Below are 12,823 nucleotides of genomic sequence, written 5' to 3' on the forward strand. Positions count from 1 at the left end.
GTCCACTTCTAGTGATAATTCCCAAGGGTGGTTTCATGTAACCTTAAGATATCATCCACTTAGGTAATACATTGTGGCGATAGGGACTATCAGCTATAATGCATCACCAAAAGAGGAAAACTCTAGATGAGGCTTCACTGTCATCAAGCGAGTCGGAGACCCAGCATGAACACAGATCGACCTCCACTCCTTATGGCTCACATAGACTCGGGCATAGGGCCTAATATCTCAATGTGTGTGTGAGGTGTAGGTGCTATGTGTGTGTAGAAAAAAAATATTTCTAACTACGAATGTAATCAATAAACAAACACACACCAAACACAACAACATAGCAAAGGTTATATACAAATATGGACAAAACCCAAAGATAAAAGGGAAGAGAGAACATAAAAAAAGAAGAAGTCGTGATAAAAACATTGTACACTGACTGAATGGCCTAACTCTCTTACAGTCCCCAGTAGAGTCGCCAACTGTTGGAACCTACCCTTCGGCGGGGGTGCGAAAAGGCCAAAACAATGGGCCAAAGCATTTGTCTCCAAGGGAGAAAAGGAGCGGAGTTGCCACCAATGTTTATTCGAGGAAAACGTTAGAAAAACCAAAAAGGCAAAGGTCTCCAAATTTTGAAAATGAGGGTTTAGGAGTTTTTTACGCACGGGGAAGGTATTAGCACCCTAAACGCCCATCACAAAGGACGACAGCCCTTAACCGAGTGTGCAAAACATGACTTCAAAATTATGTATTTCCCCTTTTTATACTTTTATGTATTTTCCCTTTTTATATTTTTTACTTTTTGGGGTCGACAAGGGTGTTGCCATTGCTCTTACATATCCTCATGTGCGATGAGGAAATCAGACCTATGTAGTTCTTTAAGTCTGAAAGTTTTGTGTGTTACATTGATTTTGTGTTTTTTTTTTGAAAGATTGATTTATTATGAACAAAAGTCGTTTAAGGTGTTGAACCTTGAAACGATGTTTTAAACTTTGAAAAGCGGAGAGAATCGTTAAGGCATTGAACCTTGAAATGATCTTTTGATTTTTGAAAAGAAGGGAGAATAGTTAAGGCGTTGGACCTTGAAATGATCTCAAACGATATTTTGATGAAGTGAAGAAGTTTATGAGTTGGTTTTATTTTGGTTTTTGCTTATTAACGTTCAACCCTTTTTTAAAGATAACTTCAGCATCAATGATCAGTTAAAACTTACTTTACAAAAGAAAAGCAATTACCGATGATAGGAGAAGGAGATGAAGATGGACAAAATAATAAAGAGGACCCCTAAGGGTCCATGAATCATGTTTAAATCCTTAAAGACAAACACTAACTGGATGAAGAATGAAGAACAATTGCGGTCATAATTCAGCAGCGATTTAGCTCCTTTTTCTCTTATTCCTTCTTTTTTTCTCTTCTTTCTTTCCAATTGTCGCAACCTACCCTTCGGCGGGAGGGCGACGCGTGACTCGCGGGATGCGTGTTCCACGAAAGGAATACGCGCGGAGTCGCCACCAACGTTTATTTGAGGAAAACGTCGGAAAAACCGGAAAAGACGCGATCTACGAACTTTTAAGTGAAAGGTTCGGGAGTTGTATTTACGCACGGGGAAGGTATTAGCACCCCACACGTCCGCCCCAAGGGACGGCAGCCTTTAATCGAATGTGCAAACATGACTTTGATTTTTTATGTTCCCTTTTTATGTCTCTATATCCTTTATACCCTTTTTATATTTTCTCTTTTTGTGGTCGACAAGGGTGTTTCCATTGCTCTTACATATCCTCATGTGCGATGAGGAAATCAGACCTATGTAGTTCTTTAAGTCTGAAAGTTTTGTGTGTTACATTGATTTTGTGTTTTTCTTTTTATATTACCCTAATTTTTTCATAGGCCGCCTTTTTGGGTTCTCGACCTACCGGGTAAGAACTTCTGATCTGCCCCTAGGTTCGCTTGAGGCTCATGCACGGTGCCTCTCATTGCCCCAGAGTAGGGCTCTGAGGTATCTATTGTTGTCTTTTGTTACGACCTTGTAGCAAGGAAAAAAGAAAGAAACTATACAGATTCCCGAAAATGAATTTTCAAGGACGAGAAACATTTCAAGAATTTCCAATTGACAGATTAAGTCGAACGGCTCCTATTCTTGATAATTCACTTTTCTCTCAAAAAGACAAACTTTTAGGAATGATAAAATGAGGTCACGTGAATGTTTGTACTTCTTATTTTGATTTAAAAAATAGTCAATCAAATGTTTTTTCTGTTCTTTTTTTTGTCGTTTTGTTTGTTTTTGTATTTTTTTTTTTTTTTGCAAAGGAAAATACAAGGATCATGCATGAGTGAACATAACATGCGAATGATGAAAATAGAATATATGCAGCAAGCAAAACAAAAGCATGCTAAATGAAGCTATATGATAATGCAGTAATTTATGCAAATGCAATGCACGAATATGATAAATGATAAATGCATGAATGATATGTCTATTATGATGCCATGAAGATATGCATGATGCGATCAAGGAACAAGCTAGAGTAAGTTTGCTATGTGCCCCCCTAATTTAGGAACCTAATGGAAAGGATCCAAAGGTCCACTTCTAGTGATAATTCCCAAGGGTGGTTTCATGTAACCTTAAGATATCATCCACTTAGGTAATACATTGTGGCGATAGGGACTATCAGCTATAATGCATCACCAAAAGAGGAAAACTCTAGATGAGGCTTCACTGTCATCAAGCGAGTCGGAAACCCAGCATGAACACAGATCGACCTCCACTCCTTATGGCTCACATAGACTCGGGCATAGGGCCTAATATCTCAATGTGTGTGTGAGGTGTAGGTGCTATGTGTGTGTAGAAAAAAAATATTTCTAACTACGAATGTAATCAATAAACAAACACACACCAAACACAACAACATAGCAAAGGTTATATACAAATATGGACAAAACCCAAAGATAAAAGGGAAGAGAGAACATAAAAAAAGAAGAAGTCGTGATAAAAACATTGTACACTGACTGAATGGCCTAACTCTCTTACAGTCCCCAGTAGAGTCGCCAACTGTTGGAACCTACCCTTCGGCGGGGGTGCGAAAAGGCCAAAACAATGGGCCAAAGCATTTGTCTCCAAGGGAGAAAAGGAGCGGAGTTGCCACCAATGTTTATTCGAGGAAAACGTTAGAAAAACCAAAAAGGCAAAGGTCTCCAAATTTTGAAAATGAGGGTTTAGGAGTTTTTTACGCACGGGGAAGGTATTAGCACCCTAAACGCCCATCACAAAGGACGACAGCCCTTAACCGAGTGTGCAAAACATGACTTCAAAATTATGTATTTCCCCTTTTTATACTTTTATGTATTTTCCCTTTTTATATTTTTTACTTTTTGGGGTCGACAAGGGTGTTGCCATTGCTCTTACATATCCTCATGTGCGATGAGGAAATCAGACCTATGTAGTTCTTTAAGTCTGAAAGTTTTGTGTGTTACATTGATTTTGTGTTTTTTTTTTGAAAGATTGATTTATTATGAACAAAAGTCGTTTAAGGTGTTGAACCTTGAAACGATGTTTTAAACTTTGAAAAGCGGAGAGAATCGTTAAGGCATTGAACCTTGAAATGATCTTTTGATTTTTGAAAAGAAGGGAGAATAGTTAAGGCGTTGGACCTTGAAATGATCTCAAACGATATTTTGATGAAGTGAAGAAGTTTATGAGTTGGTTTTATTTTGGTTTTTGCTTATTAACCTTCAACCCTTTTTTAAAGATAACTTCAGCATCAATGATCAGTTAAAACTTACTTTACAAAAGAAAAGCAGTTACCGATGATAGGAGAAGGAGATGAAGATGGACAAAATAATAAAGAGGACCCCTAAGGGTCCATGAATCATGTTTAAATCCTTAAAGACAAACACTAACTGGATGAAGAATGAAGAACAATTGCGGTCATAATTCAGCAGCGATTTAGCTCCTTTTTCTCTTATTCCTTCTTTTTTTCTCTTCTTTCTTTCCAATTGTCGCAACCTACCCTTCGGCGGGAGGGCGACGCGTGACTCGCGGGATGCGTGTTCCACGAAAGGAATACGCGCGGAGTCGCCACCAACGTTTATTTGAGGAAAACGTCGGAAAAACCGGAAAAGACGCGATCTACGAACTTTTAAGTGAAAGGTTCGGGAGTTGTATTTACGCACGGGGAAGGTATTAGCACCCCACACGTCCGCCCCAAGGGACGGCAGCCTTTAATCGAATGTGCAAACATGACTTTGATTTTTTATGTTCCCTTTTTATGTCTCTATATCCTTTATACCCTTTTTATATTTTCTCTTTTGTGGTCGACAAGGAAGTAACAAGGACATAAACAATCCTAAATATGTTTGGCATTAGACGAAGCAGTGATGTGACTCGATTCATCTTTTGCCCCAATTTTGCAAGACGGTTACTTCCATATTTTGACTTGATGAACCTTTTTATAAAAGCATGAGTTTGGTTCAACCCTATAATCCAAGGAATGGCGATTCTGATCGCCAATACTTCAACAACATCTCATAGGGATGAATGACTCGGGCATACTTTAAGCTATGCATGGAAAATGTAATTATGAAATTGAGATGCCCGAAGAAACACCATTTCCTAGTTAACCATGCATTAGGTACCATGTTCAATTATTTTGTTTTGTTGTTGTGTGTTTTTTTTTTTTTTTTTAGAAATGGGTTTATGATCCCAACATGGTTGGCTCATGGTGCCTAACACATGCAACTAAGAATGTAGTGTGAAGTTTCACGCTTCCCCTTTTTTGTTTTTGTAGAGAAAACACAAGGATGAGCAAACATGAAAACAAATGGTATGCAATTTTGCAGATCAAAAAGTTTGTTGAATGCATATGCATGATGATGCCATGACTCATGCAAAATGTGAGGCTGGAATATGATAACGGACAAATGCAGGAACGATATGTTCATTATGATGTTATGAAGAGATGCTTATGCGATGCATGATATGAATGCATTTTACGGACACGAGAGCCCGGAAAATTATCTCTTCTTACTTGCGCATTTGGGGGCGCAGTGCCCCATGTGTACAGTTAAGAAGGTGATATGGACCTTCCGGCTTCCCGTGACAAAGGACGAGACCAACATACAATGCATGCTAGAGATAAAATGCGGGAGTGACTCGATTCGCACTGATTTTTGGAGTAAAAATGTGGGATAAACTCATTTTATTCAAAAGGTTATAACTAGTCAAGATCTGAGCGACAATACAAACTTCCTAGTGGTTTCCAATTATATGGTCCATTAAGTCTATCATATGCTGACAATAGCTGAGAAGTCCGTGGATCTCCTCGGGGGCGGAGTAGGTGTCCGCCACTGCTTTGGCCTTGGCTAGCAATGGGGGAAGTTCTTGACTCCTGTTCAAAGTCAGAGCAAATCGGTCCGTCCACATTGTTGTCTCTTGGTGCAATGAATCAATTACCCTTTCCCTTTTCGACGCACGAGCGGTGACTTTGTAGCGGATAGACGGGCCTACCTTCTTGGAGAAAAAAGGTGTGAAACCAGCCACACATAGAGAGCCAGTGCACAACAAACAATTCTTGCGCTGCTCTTTTCACATCCCCGGTCGAACGTGTCATACATGGCCAAAATGGCGACGACCGGGCTTTCCTTGCCATGATGAAAGGCGAGGAAAGCGTCAATCGCTGCTAGGTCCACTAACCCTTCCATATTCGGAAAGAGGACAACTCCAAAGATCAAAAACACCAAGATGTCAATAAAAGAAAGCCCATTCGCCTTGATTTTCCAAGGCCTTTGCCCTTTCCTCCAAACACTTCCTTGGTACTCCGACTACTCCATTTCTGTTTTGCTTTACCTGGTTCAACTCTTGTGCTGAGATTTTCACTACCTTGGCAACTCTTGTCGTGGAGGGATAGAACCCAGAGAAAAGATATGGCTTCCTTCCGCCCAGTGGGCATCCCAGGATTTCTTTAAACTCTTTCACAGTCGGCACTAGCTGGAAGTCCTCGAATGTGAAGCACCTTAGGGGCTGGTCATAATACTGGGAAAGGGATGCAATCGGTTCCATGGAGACTTCTACCCTAGCTAGGTCCCAAATCTTACCATAGGCTTTGCGGAAGGCTTGCTGTTGAAGTTGACCCATTAATTGCCCCAACTTTCGTAAACTGGTGACCTCTAAGCTCTTGATTTTGACTTGATAAAACCTCTTTTTAAGCGAAGGCTTTTGACTTGATCCCATGTTTTACTAAAGTGAAATAAAATCTAGTGCGAATCAAAACTCCGACATCTATCATGGGTGGAATGGATGAATGCATGAAGGAATGCATATGACACGGATGCAATTTATGAATACGGGAGCTCGGGAAATTGTCTCCTTCTTAGATACAACGTCTAGGGGTAGCAAAGTGCCCCAACGTATGTATTTAAAACGGTGACACGGACCCTTCGTTGGTTTGCTAAAGTGAGGGGATCAAAGACGAAACCTACGCATGATGCATATGCGAAAGGCACAACACGGGGATGTACATAGTACGACAATATTCACTGAACATAAGCAAACGGGTATATGATACTTATGCATGGCAGTGTGAAAAATGGCACGCAGCGTGTTTGCTCCGTGCCCTTATTTAAGGGACCTATAAGGGAGAGAACTAACTAGGCTTTTAGCAATAATCCCCAAGGTAGTCATATCTCTCTTGATGGTTTCTAGAGGTATCATCCCCTTCGAAGAACATATTGCAGCAGTAGGGACTACTAGCAACAATAAGTTTTCAAAGAGAAAAGCTCTAGATGAGGGTTCACTGTAATCAAGCAAGTCGGAGACCTAGCATGATCACAGATTCACCTCCACTCCTTATGTTCCCATGAACCCGGGTATAGGGCCCTTTTTCACTCACAGTGTGTGCAAATAGTGTTAGTGTTTGTGTGCATCAAATGAATAAATATTTACCTCATGCATACATTCTAAAACACACTAAAAGCAACAAATAGTTTATATACACAAGAACATAAAACAAATAAAGGGAAACCAACAAAGGAGAAAGTCATGATAAAATATTGCACAAGATTAAATGGCCTAACTCTCTAAAAACAGTCCCCAGTGGAGTCGCCAACTGTCGCAACCTACCCTTCGGCGGGAGGGCGACGCGTGACTCGCGGGATGCGTGTTCCACGAAAGGAATACGCGCGGAGTCGCCACCAACGTTTATTTGAGGAAAACGTCGGAAAAACCGGAAAAGACGCGATCTACGAACTTTTAAGTGAAAGGTTCGGGAGTTGTATTTACGCACGGGGAAGGTATTAGCACCCCACACGTCCGCCCCAAGGGACGGCAGCCTTTAATCGAATGTGCAAACATGACTTTGATTTTTTATGTTCCCTTTTTATGTCTCTATATCCTTTATACCCTTTTTATATTTTCTCTTTTTGTGGTCGACAAGGGTGTTTCCCTTTGCTCCTACGTATTCCTCAATTTGGGATGAGAAAATCAGACCTACGTAGTTCTTTTGGAACAAAGTGTTTGTTTTAAGTTTGTTTTTTGTCTTTTTTGCAAAATATGTTTTTTATTTGAACAAAAGGTCATTTAAGGTGTTGGACCATTAAACGGTCTTTTGATTTTGAAAGGAGAGAAACGTTAAGGCATTGGACCATTAACGATCTCTTGTTTTTGAAAGGAGAGAAACGTTAAGGCATTTGGACCATTAACGATCTCTTGGGGTGAAAGGAGAGAAGCGTTAAGGAATTTGGACCATTAACGATCTCTTGGGGTGGTCGACAAAAGCGAGGCTTTTGCTCCTACGTATCCTCAATTGCGATGAGGAAATCAGACCTACGTAGTTCTTGCAAAAGCGGTAAAGTCACATGTTGATTTTATGCTTTTGAACGGTCCATGTTAACCGATAAAAGCAAAGAGGACCGTTTAAGGCGTTGGACCTTAAAACGGTTTTTAGTGATTTTTCGGAAAAAAACTTGATTTGTGAGTTGATTTTAGTCTTAGTTTCACTTTGGTTATTAATCAATTCATTCAAGGAAACTTCCAAAGAAAAACGTCCGATTGATTTTTTTTATTATTTTATTCAAAGATATTTTGATTATTTTATTATTTTTTACCTCTTTTTGATTTCCAACGTGGTTACGGCACGACCGAACGGTCGGAATTTATTTTAACCGAAGTTAATGGATAATACAATTCAAACGTTCGATGGAAATTTATTTTATTTTTAAGTTAAGCGAGAAATGACTTAAGTAAAATGGCTTAAGCACGTCAACAGGGGTATAAAAAGTAAACAAAACGAGAATAAAAATGCACGAAACACAATGTGGACCACTACGGGTACATAGAATGAATCGAAAAGCTTGGTTCGAGGTACTTACCCGTTGAAGATCGAAGAACGATGAAGAACGAATGAAGAACGTCGAAGAACGGTTGAAACCTTTGCGAAATTCTTCACGGAAAACGTTACGGAAACGTTTCGGAAGCGCCTCGGCTTAGATTTTCTTCACGGAAACGATTTTTCCAAGCAAATTCGAAAGAGAGAGAAGTGCCAAAGGGGCTGAACATTTTGAAACAGCTCCCCCCTCCCCTATTTATAGAAAAAAAGGAGGTGCTTGCCGCCCAAAGACTTAATGAAGAAGATTTCTAAGCGCACCCGAATTACTAAGTTCACCCCCCTTTTCGTATTTTACGGAAAAGTTACGGAAGCCTTACGGAACTGTTTTCGAATTTGATTTTCATCTTTTTTCTTTTCCCTTTTACCAATGTTAAGTGGAATATGCTTACCCAAGGTTTTCGGAAATTTTACGGAAGTATTACGGAAGCCGCGGAAGCCCCGAAAACCATTTTTCAAAAACGTGGAGGAGCTTGCCGCCCAGTTGCTTCCTCCTTAAGCAACCCAACTTCCAAAATGTTCTAGAAGGGCCTAGATTTGAATTGCTATTTACACCCCTATCTTGATAAGTTCACCCCCTTACCTTTTTTGGTGATTCTTTTTTCGTAAAGTTACGGAAACTTACGAATCTCGTAACGATACTTGTTTTCTTTCCGTAATGTTACGGAACCTTGCGGATTACATAATCATCCCCTTTTTGACTTACGGAATGTTACGGAATCTCACTTAATTATGCAACGATGCTTCCATTTGATTTCCGGTGTGTCACGGAAACTTACGGATTGTGCATCAATATTTTTTGGTTTTCCGGCATGTCCTGGAATTTCACAAATAGCCTAATGATGGGTGCCAAGCACCTCACAAGGACCAAAGAAAGGTCGCATGTCATCAAGCAAAGGTCCCCGGACGAAATTAGGGTATGACAGTTGCCCCTCTTTACTTGTCTTTTATTGGAGATAAAAGGAAAGTAAAGATAAGACACTAATTTCGTTCCTCTCGATTTGACGAGAGTCGCGGGCGACCATAAAATCTCCACATGCAAATGACTTGTTGTTCCCAGAATTTCACAAATTGCCTAATGATGGGTGCCAAGCACCTCACAAGGACCAAAGAAAGGTCGCATGTCATCAAGCAAAGGTACCCGGACGAAAATTAGTGTATGACACTAATTTCGCTCCTCTCGGTTGACGAGAGTCGCGGGTTACCATGACTTGTCGTTCCTAGAATTTCACAAATTGCCTAATGATGGATGCCAAGCACCTCACAAGGACCAAAGAATGGTCGCATGTCATCAAGCAAAGGTCCCCGGACGAAAATCAGTGTATGACACTAATTTCGCTCCTCTCGGTTGACGAGAGTCGCGGGTGACCATGACTTATCGTTCCTAGAATTTCACAAATTGCCTAATGATGGATGCCAAGCACCTCACAAGGACCAAAGAATGGTCGCATGTCATCAAGCAAAAGGTCCCCGGACGAAAATCAGTGTATGACACTAATTTCGCTCCTCTCGGTTGACGAGAGTCGCGGGTGACCATGAAATTTCCGCATGTAAATGACTTGTTGTTCCCGGAGGAACAAAAGGTGCAGAAGACTATGTCAGCCTCTGCATGCTATCAAGCGTTCTGTCTTACAGATAGCAAAAGAATGTTTATACGGATAACCACTCGGGTATTTCCGCGTATCATCGGGCCCGCCGCCTCTGGATGACACAAGGGTGCAGAATGACCAAACTTGGTCTCTGCTTGTCATCGGGCCCGCCGCCTCTGGATGACAAAAGGGTGCGAATAACCGTAAGGTATCTCCGCGTATCATCGGGCCCGCCGCCTCTGGATGATACAAGGGTGCAAAATGACCAAACTTGGTCTTTGCTTGTCATCGGGCCCACCGCCTCTGGATGACAAAAGGGTGCGAATAACCGTAAGGTATCTCCGCGTATCATCGGGCCCGCCGCCTCTGGATGATACAAGGGTGCAGAATGACCAAACTTGGTCTCTGCTTGTCATCGGGCCCGCCGCCTCTGGATGACAAAAGGGTGCGAATAACCGTAAGGTATCTCCGCGTATCATCGGGCCCGCCGCCTCTGGATGATACAAGGGTGCAGAATGACCAAACTTGGTCTCTGCTTGTCATCGGGCCCGCCGCCTCTGGATGACAAAAGGGTGCGGATAACCGTAAGGTATCTCCGCGTATCATCGGGCCCGCCGCCTCTGGATGATACAAGGGTGCAGAATGACCAAACTTGGTCTCTGCTTGTCATCGGGCCCGCCGCCTCTGGATGACAAAAGGGTGCGAATAAACGTAAGGTATCTCCGCGTATCATCGGGCCCGCCGCCTCTGGATGATACAAGGGTGCAGAATGACCAAACTTGGTCTCTGCTTGTCATCGGGCCCGCCGCCTCTGGATGACAAAAGGGTGCGAATAACCGTAAGGTATCTCCGCGTATCATCGGGCCCGCCGCCTCTGGATGATACAAGGGTGCATGTCACATGACCTCAGGGTCGGTATGACAAAGATTATGGGGCGGCCGACAAAAGCAAGGCTCTTGCTCCTACGTATCCTCCAATGAGGAATTCAGACCTACGTAGTTCTTGATAACTTGTGAGACTTGAAAAGTCTCCATCGGAAAATGATGACATCTCCGGAAAGGGCGCAGATGACCATATTGGTCTCTGCTCGTCAATCACACTTGGGGTCACTGAATGACGAGGTGCGGATAACCGTAAGGTGTCTCCGCGGGCTACCAGCTCTTGAGTCATGGCAACAAAAGGCGGTATGGTCGACAAAAGCGAGGCTCTTGCTCCTACGTATCCTCTAATGAGGAACTCAGACCTACGTAGTTCTGGATAACTTGTGAGACTTGAAAAAGTCTCGTTGTTTTCTCCACTAAAATGCAAACATGCTTTAGCAAAGAGACAAATATTCCAACTGATTTAGAGCAGCATATGCTTTTTTTTTTGAGTGAAAAACAATGCGTCTACCGGGGAAGGAGAGTCTGCCGATGGGATCCCCCATAACCATAAATGAGATTTTGGATGTTAGCATTTCGTTTCTAAATGACCATTTAGAGGAAACACCGGGTTCGACAAAAATAGAAGAAAATCACTCAAAGTGTATCAATCTTGCACAGGTAAGTGTTTCATCCTAATTCCGAACCATAGATATGTCATGACTTGACTTTGCAAATTATTTCCTATCAAATCAAAAATTACATGCGCGATTATGGATCAATAGGGCTTCCCTTGGGAATGGGTTCTTTTGGTGGTTTTTTTTTTCGGCTTTTGTGTGTTTTTGGCTTTTGATTTTTCTGGCTTTTTCTTTTTCTGTTTTTTTTTTGTTTAGTGCGGGGCGAGAAAAAAAAGTCGCTAGCGCACGGGATTTTGGTTGGTAATCAAAGGGAGAAGACCATTTTAGGTCGTGGTTTCCTTTCCTTCCCTTTTTGTTCATTTGGTGACAATTCTGTATTGTTCAGATATTGTCCGGTCCAAAGACTTCTCTGCACATTTCTTCTGTTTTCTTTCGATCCTTGATCAGGAGCTTTCTTTCCTCCTTTTCTCTTTTTTCTTTCTCCCATTCTTTGATTGGGAATTTTCTTTCTTTTCTTTTTGCTTTCTCCCACTCTTTGATTGGGAATTTCCTTTCTTTTCTTTTTTTGCTTTCTCTTTGATTGGAAATTTTCCTTCTTTTCTTTTTTGGCTAAGGATTATGGTGAGTCAGGATTTTGGCTCAAGGTTTGTAGAATGGCTAGACATGATACATGTCGGGGTTTGTTTGGCTCAAGGATAAAAGGGATGCCCCACATTATTTCCATGACACAAATGCAAAAATGATGATTTGGAAACTTTATGCAAAACTGGTCATGCATGCACCTATGCGGACACTCAAGTGTCAAATTTTTATGGTCATGTGATGCTAGGGCTCAGGATTCATTTCCTCTATTTTAAATCAACCCAATGTTTCCAAAATATGTTCTTTTATCAATTTGTGCATTCATCCGAGTCCATTTCGGGCGTCCGGGGAAAACTTCACAGCATTCACCCTTCAGGTGTATACCCATTTTTTTCAAAAACTAGTTATGATCAGTGAATTTTTTTTTTCAAAGAAAAGTTGGAAATCATCTCTTTTCAAAAGCATGTTGGTTTTTCAGCTTGACAACTTATTTTTTTCTTTTTTTTTCTTCTTTTTTTTATCATTATCATTTGTTTATTTCTTTTTCTTGTTTGTTTTTTTTCTTTTTTTCTTTTTTTTTCATGAGGTATTTTGCTACCTAAACATGTGCATATTTTTGTGAGGTATTTTTGCTATATACATGCATATCCAAGGTATCTTGCCACCTAAACATACATATATATGTTTTGTGAGGTATTTTTTTGCTACATACACGCACATCTAAGGTATCTCTCTACCTAAACATACAAATATATATTTTGTGAAGTATTTTTTTGTTTACATACACGCAC

The sequence above is a fragment of the Glycine soja genome, chromosome 11 (assembly GCF_004193775.1).
Source record: "Glycine soja cultivar W05 chromosome 11, ASM419377v2, whole genome shotgun sequence".
NCBI classification, from domain to species: Eukaryota; Viridiplantae; Streptophyta; class Magnoliopsida; order Fabales; family Fabaceae; genus Glycine; species Glycine soja.